The following is a 15,735-nucleotide window of genomic DNA, read 5'->3' on the forward strand; positions in this document are numbered from 1 at the left end:
CACACAAAACGTTGTGGGGTTTCAGAATCTGCAGTTTCTGTTATCTTTATAACAGGCCAAACCAATACCTGAGATCCAAGTACTCTTGAATTTTGCAGCAGTTGAACTCTGCATGTAATTATTGTGCCTGCGCCATGTCTCAAATAGCCCCCAGCCCCTTTGGTTTGGTTTTATTGTTTCATTTTGACTGGCAGGAATTCTATTCTTTGTGGACCTAGTTTGGTGGAATTGCAGTTCTTCTCCTTGGACGAGAGGGGGCAGCATACTCCCTCAGCTGAAAAGAAGGGTCTGGTCACACACCCCTTTCTTTCTAGGAAAAGGAATGCTCTATCAGCTGGCATTTTAGAACCGACATTCATTTTAAGCCCCTTTTTTATGTGCCTGTTTATAGCGATAGCGATTGATTTACACCTTTGAGTTGCCGGGGACAATTTATCACACACCTATAAATAAAGTCAAAGTGAATTCTTTCTATGCCACCTCACGGTTCCTCATCCCTGCCTTTGTCCCAGCCACTAGGCGTGGCAGTCTCCTCTTCAGACAGCTCCATAGTGGTGGCTGAGAGGAACAAAGGCACCAGCTCTATATTTCACAAGGGGCAGCAATACATTTAAGTTTATTGTGGGGTGGGGGGAAGGAAAAAGAAGTGAGGGAGCGTAGTCTACCTTTTCATTACCTATACACAAATATAAAAAATGTGTGCTGCAGGAGAAGCAATGAGAAAATGGAAACAGAGGTCAAACTCTGGCTTATAATATAGAGCCACACTTGGTAGGTGAGCTGCCTTCTCCATTGGGGTTTCTGATACAAATAACACTTTGCCTGCTCTACTAATCTCTGCCCTGAGAAGCCCAGAATGGGACACATAGAGAAATAGTGCCCCTAAGTGGCTAGAGCACTGGACTAGCTCTCATAAGACCTGGGCTCTATTCCTGGCTCTGCCACTGGCCGTTTGAGTGACCTTGGCCAAGCACATCACCTCCTGTGCCTCAGTTTTCCCATCTGTAAAATGGAGATAATGATCCTGACCTCCTTTATCCCTAGAACAGTGGTTCTCAAACTTTTGTACTGGTGACCCCTTTCACATAGCAAGCCTCCAATTGCGACCCCCTTTATAAATTAAAAACACTTGTTTATATATTTAACACCATTATAAATGCTGGCGGCAAAGTGGGGTTTGCGGTGGAGGCTGGCAGCTCACAACCCCCCCTCATGTAATAACCTCACAACCCCCCGAGGGGTCCAAACCCCTGCTTTAGAAGCTAGGTATTAATTAAAACAGCCATGGAAAGGTGCGAGCTTTCTTTCACTGAGTATTATTTATGAGACTGCACCTAAGCCTGGAGCTCCATGTACACTTCAAGGCTTATCTTCATACAAAAAAGTCAGGTTGATCCCTTATCAGTACTCCCAACCTACCTAGCCTTTTAAACCCTCCACACTCAACCCAGTTACCCCTCTACTCAATCTGTGCCTTCAAAAAGCCCGGGGAAATAGTTAAGCTTTGCAATGCATAATAAAGGTCAATGTGTTTGGTCTAAGTCAGACTAAGGAAGAGAGAATATTTCATAGTCTATGGACCTCTGCTAAAAATGCCAAACTCCCTGACAAACAGATCTTGGGACAGCTAGCTGGAATATCCCATTGGATATCAACTGCTGGTTTAAAACATGAGGAGAGAGGTAGGTCTCTGTGATACACAGGACTTAAACCATAGGGGCCATTAGACAGCAAAGCCAACCCCAGAACTACCCACAGAGACAAATTGGAAACCATGAAGAAGTAGTTTAGGGACAGCCTGGTTTGATCTGTTGGCCAGATGTACACAAGCAGCAGCTGCTGATTAAAAGGCAGCCAGAAGGCAATTAGAGCCCAATCCTGTGAGATGCAGAACACCTGCTCCAAGATACCATTTGTGCACCCTCTACTGCACTTCAGTGGGAGCTGAGAATACTCAGCACTGCGCAGGAACAGACGCTCATTGACCTGCTTGTCTTCACCTAAAGCCTTGATCCTAACTGATTTTAGCAGGAAGATGGAGGACACTTGGCACGCCCAATAATTAGTGTTTCCAAAGATCATGGCAAAGGTCAGAGCAAGGGTCATCTGATTTCTTTCAAATGCTTGCCTCCCATGGAAAATTAGGGGATTTGCATTTCTGTGACTGGTTGTAATTGGAAGTGAAGACACTTGGTGTGCTACAAGCAAATGAGGTCAGTGTTTTTTCTTGTATTTCTTGCATGCACTAAAGGGACTGAGAGCATTGGAGCCATAGGAAAACATTAATATCTGATGAGCTTCTGGCAGAATGCAAAATGAACCCAAGGAACAATTTTGTCAAAACATTCAGAATGCACAGGGGTAGACATTAGGCACTGGGTAACTGCCAACTCTGTGGGGCATGTGGTCTAGTCATCAAAGCACAGACCTGGTATTGGGACTCCTGGGTCTGTATTTCTGCTTTTGACTTGTGTAATTAGTGAATACCTGGAGATGAAAAGTACTAGATAGAGTTTCCTGTTTAAAGACATTTGGTGTTTGCAAGGAAAAGTTATTCAGTGAAACAATGCTACCGGCATCTAAGAGATCAAATCTGAAAAACCTACTTAAGTAACCTTGTTGCTTATGTATCTTATTTCCTCTTTTACTCTCCTCTCCCTAAATATATCTGCATGAAAATAAGGTCATTGTTTTATAGTAGTTCATCTGTTGCTATTCATAATTCCCTAGCTATTCTTCTGTAGATTGTAAATAATATTGTAATTCATAGAGTGACTTTCTTCTCAAAGCTTTTCACACACTTATATACAGGAATCATGTTATTTACCACTGAAATGCAGCAACCTCTGGTGTAGAATGAAGCTATTTAATGGCGCTTAATCTACAGTACACAACATTTGTAGACAGAAAGTGAAAAAGAACTCTGAATCCAACTGAAATTGGAGAAGAAATTTAGCTAGACAAAATATACTAAGTTGCATTAAAACTGGTCTAGGTTATTGGAAGTATGACGTCCCTACTCTTGTAAAAAAGGCTATGGGAACAGATCCATCAAGGAACTTAGATGCTGCAATGCTAAGCATTGCTAGAAAATTACAGGAACAACACTGTGATCCACAAAGCCTGAGTTAGGCTCTTATACCATGAATGGTGAAAGATAGGAGCCTTAGACTTCAAACCACAAAGCCAGCGCACCAGTTGGGGAAGCTGCCTAAACTTGCCAATGGGAGACACCAACCAGAGGGTGTGTAAGCCCTGCTCCTCTCACGGAGATGGATGTCTAAGTCCAGGCTGCACCAAGGTGAATGGTTCTGATTATGATCCATGAACAAAGGAAAGATAGGCAGCTGAATGCCTAAGTCACAGGTAATGCCTGAAACAGGATAGATGGTGGGAGAGGAGTCTTCTCTTATAACCTTAGGCCAGTGGTTAGGATACTCAAGCAGGGTCTGGGAGACCCCCAGTTCAAGTCCCCTGTCCCTGTGAGGTGGAGGAGAAGGGATTTGAATAAGGCTCAGCCAGCTGTCAGGGAAATGCTCTAACCACTGGGCTGTGGGATAGTCTGATGAGGTGGGGGGAAGGGCTCCCTCAGTCTCTCTCCTGTTGAAGTTGTTCCACTTTAGTTAAATAGCTGAATAATTAAATATGAGTTGGGCTGGTGAAAGAGTTAGAATGAGTCTATAGTTTTGTGATTAGAGTACTCACTTGAGAGGGGGCAGATCTCTATTCAAATCCCCCCCTCCCTCAGGATGAGGGGAGATATGAGATGGGGGACTCCCACATCCTGAGTGAGTGCCCTATCTACTCAACTAAAGCTTATTAGGGAAATCCTCCTCCCTCTCTGGCTATTTTCTGTGAACTCCCCTGAGGCTCAAATTGATTGGTTGCAGTAGCCGCCGGCTCCGTCCCATCCCCGCACCCACACATGGCGGCTCCTTCCAGGCCAGGCTGCCCTTGCCTGAAAGCTCCATCCTCCACAGCAAGGATGGTGGTTTTCTACTTACAGGAGAGAAAGGAGAGGGCGAGAACACACACTCTCCCTACCTACTCTCACACACCATGGGTCTACTTTTTCAAGTGCTAAATGCAGAACTGCATATGGAAAAAAAATACAAAAAGCATCTGCGAATGATCTCAATTGCAATTATGATGATCAAGCATGCAAATTGATTATCTGAACATACAACTGCCATAATTGTGAGTGGGGCTTTTTTGCGCACACAACTGTGTTGAAAATCGTGTGTGTGTGTGTAATGTACTATTCTGCCTGTGTGTGTGAATGATCCCTTTCTCCCTCTGTCAGGCCCCGCTCTCCTTTCCCACTCCATTCTGAGGCTAGTCCCAGCCCAGTGTTCACTACCCGGCTGATAGAATGGCAGCAGTCAGGGGTGAGGGGTCTGCAAATGCCTTCTTGCAGACAGGCTGCAGGGTGCGCTCAGGGCCAGGCCAGTGGCTCCAGGGGCCTCCAGTGCTCTGCGTTAGGCTGCTAGGCCTCTCTCCATAGCGACAGCTGTGGTGCAAGGATGAAACCATGCAGTCGATGGGCTCCGTTCACAGAGCTCGGTCTGGGAGAGCCTGGGCAGGGAGCAGCTTCTGGCCTTGGAACAGTCCAACCTCTCCCTGGCCCAGCCCCTTGGTCCGGGGACTGGCCCCCACTGTGCCCCGATTGCCTTGGTCCTGGCCCCTTGTTCCGGGGACTGACCTCTCTGCTCCGGGGACTGTGCCCTGCTGTGCCCCGACTGGGCAGGCGGGCAGGTTCCGTGTCAGCTCCTTCCAGCCTGGCTCTGCAGGCAGTAGGTGAGTCCCAGGAGGGGGAAGAATGAGCAGGTGGGGGAGTGGAGAGGATTGAGCAGGGGCAGGGCCTTGGGGAAGAGGTGGGGCAGGGGGGTGAGGCAAGGGTGTTTGGTTTTCAGCAATTAGAAAGTTGGCAACCCTAGGCCCAATCTGGTAGGCAGTCTCTGAGCACACTGACTGAATCGGGCCTCCCCATGCAACTTAGGCAGCCAAACATCTCACTTCTCCCGGTTTGTGACTCGCTCTGGGTCTGAGGCAGGAGATATGCTCCCAGATGCCTGGAGTAAGGTTGCAGTGTGCATGCTTAGAGGCAGAAATGTAGGCATTTACAGGGTTCAGCAGCAGCTGAGTGCAAGTTTTGTGGATTGCAGTGGTGCCTAAAAGTGGGAGTTAGGCACCTAAGTACCTTTGTGGATCACACCCTTACTGATTATTAATACTCAGAACCTCCATTTTAGGTTTCAGGCAAAAGATGGCATGTCTAGTAGCACCAGTTAGTTTAGAACCAAATTGGTATGGGTGTTAACTTTTATAATCCCCCTTTTTAGAAATAAATACTTCTAAAGATTGTATATTTATGATTTTTATTCTAATTTCAGTGGAAAGAGGTTATTTTTGTTTTTAATTTAAAAATTCCTCTGTTAATGTTGCCAAATCTCCAGGATTGTCCTGGAGTCTCCAAAAATTAAAGATTGTCATGCGATGAAACCTCCAAAATTGGCCACCCTATTCTGCATACATTTCTTTGCAAACACAATGGCATTTTGCAAGGGTGCAGGAACTGGGAAATGAAACTGACCAGAAAAAGGATAGCAAAACTTGCCAACCTAGTTTTGTTGTTCATCTTAAATTTTGTATGTAGACAGACAAGAGGTTAACAGTGGAGAATTTGGGCTTCTATGGGCAGAATCGATGTGAATCTCATTTTTTGGTGCTAGCAAAACAGTGGTAAAGCTCGTAGGCAGAGAGATTTGAGCTAAAGATTTCAGTTCTAATATTCTAATATTCAGTTCTAAGTATAGGCAAGAAAAAATATTTTTAATCTTGACAGGATCTCAGGAAAGTCTATTTATATGTGTTGTAAATGCCATACATATTTAGTGTGCTAGACAAGTAGTAATTAATGAGACACACTCGAGCAGGTCTTTTTCACCTGTAACATTTTCTAGAAGCAGCACTTTGAACCTGAGGGTGATACAGCCATGATTTCAGGGAATAACAAAAACAGTACAGGAATTGTGGTCTAATATGTGCATTTGAGAGTCATTTTTTTTAAATAAGGAAAGAATAAGACTGAAGTTTGCATCTAACAATCCACTAGTCTTTATGTTTCACTATTCAAACACACGCACACCCAACTCCCTCTTAAGAATTCTGGGAAGTGACATCTAATGGGCAATTTCCTATACTGTACTAAGGAGTACGATAGCTAGAATTACCGGAAGAGGGTGCTCAACACACTGTGCCCATATTTCTGCCTTTCTAGAATCAGCCCTCGAAGTTGCATCAAACACGTGTGCCACCAAGTTGGTGTTACACTGAATGAACATATTTTGCATGTTGAACAAGATGCTAACAGGAAGAGTGAAACCCAGAGTGCCAGATTCATCCCTGGTATTACTCTATTGGTGTTAAGAGATGGGCAGCACCATAGAGTCTTATGCACAGCCGAACACAGGAATTCCCTTCCCCCATTGAAACCATGCTGTCATTGGAAAAGAGCATTAAACACAACTTTAAAATCAGAAGTAGCTTTCAGGGGGTGGAGGGCAGCGGCGGCTCCAGGCACCAGCACGCCAAGCGCGTGCCTGGGGTGGCAAGCCACGGGGGGCGCTCTGCCGGTCACCGCGAGGGCAGCAGGCAGGTTGCCTTCGGCGGCATGCCTGCAGAGGGTCCGCTGGTCCCGCGGCTTTGGCGGACCTCCCGCAGGCTGCCGCCAAATCCGCGGGACCAGGGACTTCCCGCAGGCAAGCTGCCGAAGGCAGCCTGCCTGCCGTGCTTGGGGCAGCAAAATACCTAGAGTTGCCCCTGGTTGAGGGAAGCCAGTTCTCCACCATTCTGTTTCATCTGTATTCATGTTTAAGAAAATCTGTGACAATCCTCATTTGCTCATCAGCCTGGCTTGTCCAAGTCAGCTGCAAGTGCAAGAGCAAAAATCCAAGTGGTGTTGTCAGAATTGTGATAAGAATTCACCTCACACAGTGCCTGAAAATGAGAAGCAGGAGGGAATGATGAAGAGCACAGATGCACAACACAACCCTTGGGAAGCCTGTACTTAACTACAAGACAGGGCCTAATGAACAGCATGCTGATGCCCTTAGCCTAGTTGCCACAGAGTATGTCCTTCTAGCCACATCTGTGGGGTTGCCTTATTGAGTTAGTACATAGTCTTTTTCTGGGGAAGGTGGTGTTCTCAGGAAAGGTGCCAGTTTGACAGACCTGTGGATTAGATTTAGGCCTCATTTTATCCAGAGTAGGAACAGCACAGGTAGCTGCAAAGCAGACTTCTCCACACAGCTGAGCTCGAGTAACTACTTTTGTTGATGGAAGGGTGGATGAGGGCCCTGCAGAATCTAGAGTCCCGTGCTCTGTTGACCCTCTGTGAGTGGAGAGGAGTTGACCCCTTCTGATCTGGCTCAGGAGGCACAGAAGAAGGTGTAGGGAGAGCCATCTTTGTGTCCTGATTCCCTCAACCCCCCACAAGCCCCTTTGAAGTGACTTTGTGATGATCCTGATATGTGCGTGGGGAGGGGCCAAGGAAGTCATCTGCTCCCTGGTGGATTGTTTCATCCTCAAGCCTATGATGGAGCACCTCAGTGGAATTTACTACAGAGTCTATATTAACTTACCCCGCTTCCTCCTTGTGGATACCCTTTTTTTTTTCCCCACCCCTGCAAAGGCTCCTATGGGAGCCAAGCTGTTGCGGGGCTTCAAAGAGTCATGGGGAGCCAGGTGGAAGTCCAGAGGCAAGGCACATGGGTGGATTCTCCAAGAACCACAGAAATCAATGGGCGGAGGGCTCCCTGGGTATAGAATACTGCAACCCAGCATCTCTCACCATGGTGCAAACTCCTGCCCAATGGAAGAATGAAGAAATTCTGCACGGACATTTAACTCCCCTATTCTAGAACAACCCATATAGGGGACCAGGGTAACACTGGGTCCTTACTGTATTGGGGCACCATACTATAACATAACTGTGCCCTAGCTGTATCATAACATAGAATCGTAGGACTGGAAGGGACCTCATGACGTCATCTGCCATGAATGCAAGGGACTGGACTAGGACTAAGTGTTAGACCATTCCTGACAGGTGTTTGTCTAATCTGATCTTAAAAATCTCCAATGATGGAGATTCCACAACCTCCCTAGGCAATTTATTCCAGTGTTTAACCACCCTGAACGTTAGAAAGTTTTTCCTAATGTCCAACCTAAACCTCCCTGCTGCAATTTAAGCCCATTGCTTCGTGTCCTATCCTCAGAGGTTAAGAACAACAATTATTTTCCCTCCTTCTAACAACTGTTTATGTACTTGAAAACTGTTATGTCCCCTCTTTTTTTTACAGACTGAAAAAATTGTTTAATCTTCCCTCTTAGTTCATGTTTTCTAGACCTTTTAATAATTTTTGTTGCTCTTCTCTGGACTTTCTCCAATTTGGGCACCATATTTCAGGAAAGATGTAGACATAACTAGACACAATACTCCAGTTGAGGCCTAATCAGTATGGAGTAGAGCAGAAGAATTACTTCTCATGTCTTGCTTATAATTCTCCTGCTAATACATCCCAGAATGATGTTAGCTTTTTTTTTGCAAGTGTTACACTGTTGAATCCTATTTAGCTTGTGGTCCACTATGACCCCCAGATCCCTTTCCTCAGTACTCCTTCCTAGGCAGTCCTTTCCCATTTTGTATGTGTGCAACTGATTATTCCTTCCTAAGTGGAGTACTTTGCCTTTGTCCTTATTGAATTTCATCCTATTTACTTCAGACCATTTCTCCAGTTTGTCCAGATCATTTTGAATTTTAATCCAAACATGGTTTGGTCCTGCTTGGGTAGATGTAAGAAACTGTGTTATAAACATCTTATAGCCTTGCAAAGACCTGGCTCCCTATCCCCATTAGTAGTAGATCCCCTTCAAGGTGCTGGTAAAGATTTACAAAGCCCTTAATACATTCTGCTCAGAGTTTGCCTCTCCTTCTGAGACCCACAATGGTAGCTGTGCTAATCCAGCACATTGTGATAGCCTGAGGGAAATCTTTTTCATGAGCAAGTCCAAGACTCTGCAACAACAATTATACATACAAAATGATGGGGGTCTAATTTAGCTGTTACCACTCAAGAAAAAGATCTTGGAGTCATCATGGATAGTTCTCTGAAAACATCTGCTCAATATGCAGTAGCAGTCAAAAAAGCTAATAGACTATTAGGAACCATTAGGAAACGGATAGATAACAAGACAGAAAATATCATAATGTCACCCCCACCTTGAATACTGCATGCAGTTCTGATCGTCCCATCTCAAAAAAAGATATATTAGAATGTGAAGAGGTACAGAGAAGGGCAACAAAAATTATTAAGGATATGGAAGAGCTTAATTGCTCAGGGGAGGGATAGCTCAGTGGTTTGAGCATTTGCCTGCTAAACCTTGGGTTGTGAGTTCAATCCTTGAGGGGGCTACTTAGGGATCTGGGGCAAAAATCTGTCTGGGGATTGGCCCTGCTTTGAGCAGGGGGTTGGACTAGATGACCTCCTGAGGTCCCTTCCAACCCTGTATTCTATACCTCCATATGAGGAGAGATTATAAAGACTGGGGCTGTTCAGCTTGGAAAAGAGATGACTAAGGGGGGATGATATAATAGAGGTCTATAAAATCATGAATGGTGTGGGGAAAGTGAATAGGGAAATGTTATTCACCCCTTCACATAACACAAGAACAGGGGTTACCCAATGAAATTAATAGGCAGCAGTCTTAAAACAAACATAAGGAAGTGCTTCTTTACATAATGCACAGTCATCCTGTGGAATTTGTTGCCAGGGGATGTTGTGAAGGTCAAAAGTATAACTGGGCTAAAAAAAGAATGAGAGAGATGGCCGTTGATGGACCTGTCCTCCATTAATCTACTAGCCAAGATGGTCAGGGATGCAGCCCTATGCTCCAGGTGTTCCTTAGCCTCTGACTGCCAGAAGCTTGGACTGGACAACAGGGGATGGATCACTTGATAATTGCCCTGTTCTGTTAATTCCTTTTGAAGCATCTGACACTGGCCAGACAGGATACTGAGTTAGATGGGCCATTGGTCTGACCCACTATGGCTGTTATGTTCTTAATGTAACATCTGCCGATAGGAAAACAATAAGAATCCAATCCTTGCTGTTCTCAGATGGTGCTGCAAGATTTGCCTCTTCACCAAAACATTTGGAGAAGAAGTGAAATCCCACCCAGCATCTTGGAAAATCAAGTAAACTAAGAATACCAATGCATATGAAGTATACAACAAAATAGTATGGTATCAGCGTTTGGTCCTTATTATTGATCCTGGGATGGATTTGAACCAGTGACTGAGATGGAAGGATCCTGCCACCAGTGTCCTGAAACAACATCCCCTCCCTATTGTCACCAATGCAGGACTTGACATGAAGGATGTCAAAATTGTCAAAGGTAATTTCACCTGCGTATTTCCGTCTCCTATTCTTCTGTCACTGTCATCGTTAATAGAGTTCCTAGACGTGCATGGCACTTCACAGTCATTTGAGATGGCAAGCTCTTTGCCCTGAGGAGCTTGCAACCTATCAAGCTTTGGGCTGTGTTCTAACCGGTGACACAGTATACCAAGCATGAGCTTTCAACAGCAACCTGACTCAGTCCCACTAGTTAGATTCTGATGTGCAACTGCCTGCCATTCATTTCCCAAAGCCATCACTCACTGCTGATGTCCACTCTGCTAATGCTTATTTCATGCATGCTAATAAGAGGGCCAGTGAGAGCAGATTGATACTAGGTCTAGCTTGGAGGTAACATGCATGAAAATACCAATGCAAATCCTGAGTAAAAAGGATTTGAAAACCAACACCCCTTACTGTCATAGAGCACGGTTTAATCCTCTTCAAGGCCTATTAGGAAACATTCTCCGTGAGACTTTGACGTCAGCCCAGCTTCCTCTTTCTGTCGCATTTCAGACACTTTCAACTTTTTGACTGAAACAAAAATAAATTGCAGGGAGCGAGAGTGTGTGAGAGGGGGAGGCAGAAACACCATACAGCTTTGTAGGTGATATTGGTTTTTATTCCAAGGCTTACGTGCCATGAAAGAGGTTAAGGAAACGAGGATAAAAATAGCATCCTGTAGATCACTCTGAAGTGGTTTTGCTGTCTTAAAAACTAAACACCTCATGATTTTCTCTTTCCTTCAGTCAAGGAGTTGAAAGTGGCCTAAAATGCAGCTAGGTGGATGTTAGAGCTTCCCTGTGGACAACTCCCAGTTGGCCATACAATAGGGGTGTGTGTGTGTGTATCTTGAACTCATCATGAAGAGTTTTAGATGGCGGTGTGGCTCAAGTTGTGCCCTTTGAGGATATCGGCATTTTGCTCAATCAAAGCCCATGCATGCAACTTCCCCGGAGGCTGAGGATGATCCCTAATATACCTTAAATAGAGCAAATTCCAGTCCATTGGATTGAATAGGTGCCTAAAGATGTACTTTAAAAAATGAAGAAAATTGAGTGTAGTCCACAAGTCCTGGCATGTAGTGCTCCATCTTGAGCCAAACAATCCCTGCTTGAAGTAAGATGGAGCACATCAGGCTGGGATCTGCAGTCTCTGGGTGGGTGGCACCCCCACATTATAAATGACAGTGACCATGGACCACTTAATGGAGCTCTTTGGGCTGTGTTTTGGCCACCTGTGCCCTTCTGAATTTGCTTTTGGCAAAGCACCCGTTGTAGTCACTCCTCTCCCTTTCCTGGAAGGTAGGAGTGATTTGTGGTAACTGACCATCATACCCCCTTTTGAACAGATGACCGGCGTGAGCCCTACTGGTGGCAAAGGAGAGGAATTGAAATTACATGAAGGGTAGCCCAGTTCTTCCTTCTCATTGGAAGTCTTCTACAAGCAGGCTTGTTGACTGTGTGAATGTAACCAATATATTGTGGACACTGAAAAGCAAGTGTTAGGTAATAACTCTTAGCAGATTACTTAAAATTTATAAGTGGTTATAAATAATGAATGGGTGCACTTCAGTTTGAAGCCAGCATATACTCTGTAATTTAAAGCTTCCATCCGGCAAGGGTGTTTTAAGTTTCAGAAAGCTTCATTCATTCTCTTATTTTAAAATATAACCTATTAAAAATTGAGAGATCCTTTTAGGAGCTGTTAGGGGCCCTAAAGTAAATAAAACCCCAACTGCCTAACATTACACCCATTTGTTGTGGCTGTAGGTCACTCCCAATGACATTGCAATGTAATCCTGCCTGACTGGAGAATACAAGGATATGGAGGCATGTATGCCTGTCGTGGTTGCCCTGTGGTCATTAATGCCATGAATATGGGTGGCCTCAGCTGCTTGTACTCTCAATCTTATTCAGATGTGAGGTGAGATGGCCTTGGCAGATTCACCTGCAAAGCAAAATAAAATTGGGAGTTGTGGACTGAGAGCCCTATAAGGTGCTGAGTATCTACTGGAGGTGCTGAGCACCAATGTCATCAATGAGAGTCGAGGGCACCAAGATTCACCAGGAATTAGCACTTTACAGAACAGAACTCTTAGGTCCTGATCCAAAGCCAATGGAAAGACTCCTAAGCCCAGATCCTTAAAGGTATTTAGGTGCCTAGCTCCCACTGTTAAGGATCTGGGACCCACTGACTTTAATGGGCTTCATATTAGTCCCTTAGAAAGGAACCTGGAAGGATACTGAAACGGGAGCCTCATACAGAACTCTGTGACTGGGTCAGCCTGTAATTAATGTGGTCTCTGCTGTCTACTATTGTGTGCATTGGTTGAGGAAGACAGGATGGCTGTGCCCCTTTTACTTGACTGTGTGTGTCGCCCAGATACTGTAGTGAGTGTTTCTGTACCAGTCACCACTGCTTGCAGAGATGAAGTTAATAATACTGAATTCTGGAACAAGCTGAGTCTGCATCATCTTTCTCCAGGATTGACAATGGTTTCTAAACACAGCCCACATTGTAGTTAAGCAATAACCGGAAATCGCCACCCACACAGTGAAAAGGAAAAGGGGTGTGTTTATATATTGTTAACTTGTTTTGAAGTAAATATTGATTCACACCCCCAAGTTACTAATTAAACAATTAGTTTATTTTGTGGCACCTTTTTTTTCCAGAGGAGAGAAATTTCGGTAATTTCTAGTTTGTAAATAATTACTGAAGTCAAAATGAGTTAATTGATTTAGTAATTCTTTACTGCCTTTAATCTCCCATTTCCAGCTATGGCCGATTTCTAATGCTGCACAATAAAGGCAGTATGAAGTGGGCAAGAATGTTGTTACACCTGTAAATAAAGCTGTTGCATAATCTTGTCCTCACTTCCATCTCCATGTATATTTTTATCCTGGAGTATCTGAGCACATTGCAGTTGTCTCCCTTCTCTTCTTCCTGCTCTCTGTCTGCCTCTGCACTCTCCTCCCACTTCTCCATTTGTCTCCCCCTCAAGTCTCAGTTTAGCACCATCTAGCCTTCCTCCTGCCACATCTGGAACATGCCCTGCCACCCTCGTGTCTGCCCACACTCTCATCCACTGCCCATTGAAGTCTTCTCATTGACTTCAGTGGGCTCCAGATAAGGGTCCAAATGCCTCCCCTCTCTCATCAAATCCCTTTTTAAACCCAGCTTCTTCCCGGAAGTTTACTACACTTAGCCCTCCCAAACCACTTAACTCCTCTTTCCCACAACCTCCCTTCCCTGAATTTTTGTCACTTCTGTGCTGCATTGTAAAGGGTGCAGCTGTGTTTTGATCCGTCCGTCCGTCCTCTGTTATCTAATCTATTCATTCAACATCTCCAATCTATCCAGTCCATCTGTCTACATTTCCGACCTTAGTATCTAAGCGCCATGTACACCAAGTAACATTGAATTCTGTCCACAAAAGAGCTTTACCTCTCGTCTCCACCCTTTTTTATACTCACTCTCCTGAATAGCAACACTTTGGTGGCTGTCTGCCTGGAGAAAGTTCCTGGGTCATGCAGGGGCTCTGATAACGTCTGTTTTATATAGCACCATGCATATTTACACTGCTAATACAAGAAATGCTGCTGAACCACTTAGTTTGGATCAACAGCTGAACAAGTTCAAGAAGACCATTTCTGGGGGTTTGATTTGGGCCCATCTCTAAATACTACATGATTCCCATGAAAATGTGGCTAGCTAATTGTTTTGCATGGCCTCTGTAAGATGTTCCCTAAGACATGGGGCCCCTGAATTCCACAGTTTCCCATGATTTTAATATTTTTGGGTGATACTTAATAATTTTACTTAAGAACTGCCATGCTGTGTCAGACCAATGATCCATCTAGCCCAGTATCCTATCTTCTAACAATGGAAGGTACCAGATACTTCAGAGGGAATGAGCAGAACAGGGCAATTATCACATGATCCATCCCTGTCATCCAGTCCAAGCTTCTGGCAGTCAGAGGTTTAGGGATACCAAGAGCATTGGGCTGCCTTCCTGACCATTTTGGCTAATAGCCATTGGTGGACCTACCCTTCAATAACTTAACTAATTCTTTTTTGAACCTACTTATACTTTTGACCTTCAGAACATCCCCTGGCAATGAGTTCCACAGGTTGACTGTGCGTTGTGTGAAGTATTTCCTTATGTTTGTTTTAAACCTGCTGCCTATTAATTTTATCGGATGATCCCCAGTTCTTGTGTTATGTGAAGGGGGAAATATCACTTCCCTGAGCTGCAGGTTAAGAAGCTGGAAGGTGGGTTCTGAGCAGAGGGAGATTCAAACTAACCAGCTCCCAAATTTACTTAAGAGTTGCTCTTCTACATCTTTATAGACCCCTGTAGAATCCCTTATCTGGACAGATTCTTGGGGCTTGATACTCCACTGCCTTGCACCCTTTGTAATCATTTGCATCTGTGTGAAGTATGTGGATGAGTTCTCTTATGGGGGAGTTCTCATATGTGGGTATGGAAACTGGGGTTAGGGTATTATGGGTGGAGTAGACAGCTCTTTTGATAGGGGAGGTTCAGCAACTGGGACATGGAGAAGGACTGATTTGTCACCAATTGCTTTCAGTGCCCCGGACAGAGTTTCATGTGTTTTGTCTTCCGATTTATTTGAGTGAACGTAGTGCTGGTGAATTTATTGGCAGCCCCCGAGACTGGAAACTGAAGCCAAGAATATTAAAAGCTTACAACACAGGCTTTCCCCTCACTGGCCCATCAATGTGCATCAAGCTTACTATGAAAAGGTCACCAAGTAACTCCTCCATATTTATACCGTCCTTAGCCAATCTGAGCAGAGAGGCCATGAGTTATAATTGTGTGGGTAGGGTGATGTAGACATCTGTCCATAAAGAAGTGGGCTGAGGCCTACCAAACTCATTTCATGTGCCATCAAGCAGGTATTGTACGGTAGCAACTTTGAGTCACCGTGGACTTAGAAAAGATTCAAACTAGAGCCTGGGAGGTAAGTCACTGTAGCTCATTGCCAATTCCCAAAGCCATCCAAATGCCAATACTATGTTTGGCAAATAAAACAGAGAGAGAGAAAAATGTCCACGGATGCTTTCAAAAGGTGGGAGCTCCCCTGGGAACTCCCCACAAGAGAGGTTGTATTTTTCTTGTCATTTAGTGTTTATCAGTATAAAAGCAACATTCAAAGTCACAGAAGCTATCCTAGCCACAAAAGGCTTAAAGTATCGAATTATGTCCTTCACGCTGATCCGTGGGAATTGCTGCGGCCCCTGCACAGCCAGA

The 15,735-nt window shown here is 44.7% G+C and overlaps 1 long non-coding RNA gene across 1 annotated transcript in view; it reads left to right on the top strand.

The window, feature by feature from the left end:
* Positions 1–1,913: 1,913 nt before the first annotated feature.
* LOC120377777 overlaps positions 1,914–15,735 on the top strand; it is a 32,448-nt gene continuing 18,626 nt past the window's right edge. Inside the window, exon 1 of the long non-coding RNA XR_005587486.1 lies at positions 1,914–2,213. This is a non-coding gene — a long non-coding RNA (uncharacterized LOC120377777). The remainder of the gene's footprint in view (positions 2,214–15,735) is intronic.

The sequence above is a fragment of the Mauremys reevesii genome, linkage group 1, assembly GCF_016161935.1.
Source record: "Mauremys reevesii isolate NIE-2019 linkage group 1, ASM1616193v1, whole genome shotgun sequence".
Classification (NCBI taxonomy): domain Eukaryota; kingdom Metazoa; phylum Chordata; order Testudines; family Geoemydidae; genus Mauremys; species Mauremys reevesii.